We start from the raw sequence: 4,727 nt of genomic DNA on the forward strand, positions 1-4,727 counted from the left end.
GTCATGTTGTATTCTATTCCAATATGGACTAATTGTTGTAATACCAGAAAGAATGCTCTGCAGAGGATTAAAAATAAAATTTTGGAAATGATTCTGAAGCTCCCTCTCTGATATAGTACAAACTAGTTACATAGAATATCCGATGTTGAAGCATTGGAACAAATGGCAAATAAAATCTATGTAAATAAAAATGGAATGGTGTTTGTATGTCACGAAATGGCTTCAGAATGGGTCAACGGATGTAAATGATTCTTCCTTCGTTTTGTTCGTCAAGGGTTCCGACGTGTTTGTGTGTATAAAAATCCCAGGATATTTACCGGGAAAGTCGGAAAAACGAGCGTGAACGGAACTGTCATTTTGTATGGGATGATCCATGTCGTTTTTCAACAGCCTACTTGATAGCAAGACGAAGTTTGCCGGGACCACTAGTTAATAATAATTTTAGGCAAAAATCGTTGCAATCTTCTAATTCGAATAATGCATTATATATTTAGGTTAAGATAGCAAGTGCTATTTGAAAGCGTGTTTTATTTCTTATACACATGTGAACTCACCTGTAAAAATTCTGATCTACTATGGCAAATTAAATGTAACAAAATGTTAACAAAATGTTAGGTAATGAAAGCTTCATTTAGTTGTATCAAATTAGGATGATAGCGTTGTCTAACACTGGACACCTAGATAAAAGAAATAAATGTAACGTATAAAATGTTACTAATAAAGCAATTAAAAAAAAATCTGTATATAGAAAATACTGGTTTCTATTTAATTCTTATACTGCAATAATGGGCAAATTACCCTACACCTGTCTGTACGCATCGGTATTATGGTTCGCAAACAACGCAGACTATTATTGACTATACTAAAAAACAGTTCCTTATTCCGTGGCCGTTGTTGATGGTGTATCGATCGCCGTCGCGACTGCAACTCTTTTCTTACTTGTCACTGTCAGGGGGGATAGTGATGGTGCACAAACTCGGACCATACCACACGAGGGTGTAGCTGTGGTGCGTCTCATTCAAAAACCCGGCGATATGAACATGGTGCACATATAGTTAGTTATAAGTGTTAGCTCTGTCGGGATAGTTGTTGCGTCTCGGCATAGTAGGCTGATGGATGGCGTTGTGTGAGCAGCAGCATGCTTGATAGGGTGGTACCTATAGGGAATAAATGTATGTAATATCGATTTGAAATTAAGTAAAATGTATATTGTACCTTAAGTGCAATGTTTCAAAAATGAATATAATATACAATCAACTATCCTGTAACTCGATGGAATGTGTGTTCTTTAGGTTTGTAAGTCAATTCCTCTCTAACTCGATGTCCCTAAACTCGATGCTATCTGCTTCAGTTTTTTATGCAAGTTTAGCTCTCCTACTCGATATTTAGCTGATAGTAGAATGAAGGTTGACAAACCATTTCAGGGGGGTAAAATTAAAAAAAAAAGTGAATACTATTAATTTAAGTTTTTATTGATAAATAGCATATAAACTATTTCGAATAATTTTCGTCAAAATAATGAGAAATGAAAAAAAATATACCTTTATACCTTCCTAACTCGATAGTCCTTCCGATATTGAGTTAGGGAGAGTTGACTGTAATTTCGTTTCTCAAATCTGCTTCGTAAGGGTTATTTACTCACCTATAAAGAATATTTTTCAAGATTTAATTTTTTTTTGTGTGAGTAGCAACCCTCCCCCCCCCCTTCGAGCGTGACGTACTTTTTGAACGCCGCCTTACTTCAGCAGAGGGTGGAGGGTTCGAATCCCATCAGTCGTATCGGGCTTGTATCGTCATTTGTACTTATTCTGCGCGGCGTGTGAGTCGAGACGAGTCGCTCTCACCGCGAATGACGTGAGACGACTAATGTTAATCAAATGGGATCGAGTCGACAATTGTCACCCCATTCGACTCGTCTCACCTCATGCGCTACGCAGAATAAGCACAATTATTGTTTATTTACTTGGTGTTACACCAATTAGTTTGATAAAACCTCGTTAACGATGTTACGCCAATTTAGTCGGTTCATGGCTGTGTCCCTCCAACTTAGATTTTGGCCCACGCTCGCCAGATCTTGTTGTACCTGATCAAGCCACCTCGCTCGCTGTGCTCCCCGCCTTCTTCTACCAACCAGATTCGACGCGAACACCATCTTTGCAGGGTTGTAGTCCGCTAGTCTTGCAACATGCCCTGCCCAACGCACCCTTCCGGCTTTCGCTACCTCTTGGATACGTGGGCTTTGTGGCTGTGCGGTTAGTGTTACCAAGCATTTAGCCGCATCGTGTCAATGACTGTGGGTTCGATTCCCACTTCAGTCCGGAAAACTTTTCGTCAGGAAAGTATTTCGACTGTGCCACTGGGCGTTCCATGCTAGTCCGTTGTCTAGTGTGGTGCTTCCTTCAAAGGGCAAATCGCCCATTGGAAGCATTAACGTGTCGGCGTCTTTTTTTACTGGGTTCGCCGTAGAGCCTAGCAAGCTCGTGTTTCATTCTCCGCCCCTTCGTTCGAACACTTCAAGTGCTTGCAGGTCCTCTTCCAGCATGGTCCATGCTTCATGTCCATAGAGGACCACTGGTCTTATTAGCGTTTTGTATATGATACATTTGATGCGGGGATGAATGTTTCTCGATCGCAGCTTCTTCTGGAGCCCATAGTAGGCACGACTTCCACTGATGATGCGTCTCCGTATTTCACGACTAACGTTGTTATCAGCCGTTAACAAGGATCCGAGGTAGACGAACTCATCAACCACCGTGGTCGTATCGTCATGCCACATTATATACAACCTTACTTATACTACCCACCTTACTGGGGCTACCCCGTTAAGCATGAAGTTTGTTTTGGCAAAAGCCATTTGGCATAACGTCATTTGACATAAAGATAATTACGCATAATGGCCATTTGGCATAAAGCACAAGAAATTAGCAAAACAAATAGTGCTTCCTAAAAGAAGAGCTTGTGTTCAAAAGAATGGAAAATCTTCGATGGCAATGTTAGCAACTAGGGGGGTCTATGGCCTTGAGGTTACGCTTTCGCTTCATAAGCGGAAAGTCATGGATTAGATTCCCAGCCCCTCCACAAGAAACCCGTCCAGCCACCAGAAGACGCTTCACGGAGGACTGTGCTTTGGGAAGTACATCCATCCTCCGTCAGTATCAGATGGTGACTGAGACAAACTGACCCTCTTCGCAAGCAGCTAGCCTCACTAACAGCAGAGCTCTCTCCTACCTGCTCGGTGTGAGAGTAAAAGAGTAGGAGAGAGCGAAAGAAGATGTAAATATAGATAAGTTAAAAATAGATCTGTATCGGTAAAGAAGGTACAGATCAACTGATTTCGGCACAGTAGTGGCCGCGAGCACAGAGTGCCTTATAAAAAAAAATAGCAACTATAATGCCAACTACTTACGTAGGACAGAAAAGAAAATTATCAATGAAAATGTTAGTAGTTACAAGACAAATCACTTGTTTAACAACGTAGTTAGAAAAAAACAGCCTATGGTCAAAAGCAGGGAAAATCACATATGAAAATGTTATCAATTATAATTCCAATAACATAGCAGCATTGTAAGATTGTCAATGGTACGCACAAACCACCAAATTGCGGGAATTGAAAAGTGGGTAGTATCCTCAAAAACATGTCCTCAGCTCATTTTTCATTGATTATGCCAAAAGGCTTTATACCAAACGCCGTTTCCCCATTTTGTATGCACTACAATCCCTGAGTTACCTTCTCAGGGGTCTGATTGGATACTACTCCCTTGTGAAAAGAACCAGAAAGCCGGAACATATTCTTGGCACTTTTCATTCACTTTGGCAGGGTTTATCAAGGCAGCATCCATAAATTACGTAACACTCTAACGGGTGGGAGGAGTAGGCTCAAGCGTTACTGCTCATACAAAAATTTGAAATTTTTCATGCGTTACGGAGGGGGAAAGAGAGGCAAAAATCGCCTATTTCAGCGTTACGTAATAAATGGACGTTGCCTAAGGCCCTATTAAAATAGGAGCATAAGTCAAATCTGAAAAACAGTTTCCTCCAGAATAATCCTCAAAAAAATATATGCACAGTCTTTTTAATTGCGAAATAAAACAGCTGTGCTTTTTAGTTTTTTTTTTTTTTATTTGATGATTATTACTGAGAAAAATGCTTTTTTTAATTTTGACATTTGCTTGAATTTCGCACCACATTTGACCACAATATGCGTCTTACTGAAGTTCTTCCCTGTCCTTTGGTTCAGAAAGGGGTACGGGCGCGTTCTGCCAACTCGGTCGAGGCAGATTTCTTGTGTGAACAAGTTACAACATGGACGTTCTAAAGTTCCAGAATGAAGTGTTGTGCTTGTGGGGAGCACTTGAAGATGGGATGGAAGGTCATTACTTCGCGTTCGTGCTATACTTCTGCTTATCTATAAAGTTATATACAATAACTGACCCTTAGCTGAACTATTTAAATTAACTACAACTACAATAATCGTTTTGAGCTTACTAACATGTCGTCGCGTTAATTTAATCATAATGATCTTTTATCTACATCCGTCGAACCATTCTGAATGGCCGTTGTGAGAATATCACTAAAAACTTCTCACATGCAATAAAGCTGGATTGTCCTACATTGAAACATTAAGGTTTTTGCTCTTTTGGATTCATTTGTTGTTGTTCGTCATCAGTAGTGTTGAGATGTCCTGAATGCCGTACATGGCGTACAGTGATCATTGCCATGGAGTTTCT

The 4,727-nt window shown here is 40.2% G+C and overlaps 1 long non-coding RNA gene across 2 annotated transcripts; it reads right to left on the reverse strand.

Moving 5' to 3' along the window:
• Positions 1-636: 636 nt before the first annotated feature.
• LOC110674733 lies at positions 637-1,875 on the reverse strand. 2 transcript variants are annotated; one of them, XR_002499145.1, is made up of 3 exons: positions 1,216-1,875; positions 799-1,157; positions 637-677 (listed from the first exon to the last, which is right to left on the reverse strand). It is a non-coding gene; the product is annotated as an uncharacterized LOC110674733 (long non-coding RNA). The 2 variants fall into 2 exon arrangements; XR_002499144.1 differs by having other exon boundaries at positions 643-1,157.
• Between the last annotated feature and the right edge of the window lie 2,852 nt (positions 1,876-4,727).

The sequence above is a fragment of the Aedes aegypti genome, chromosome 1 (genome assembly GCF_002204515.2).
Source record: "Aedes aegypti strain LVP_AGWG chromosome 1, AaegL5.0 Primary Assembly, whole genome shotgun sequence".
NCBI classification, from domain to species: Eukaryota; Metazoa; Arthropoda; class Insecta; order Diptera; family Culicidae; genus Aedes; species Aedes aegypti.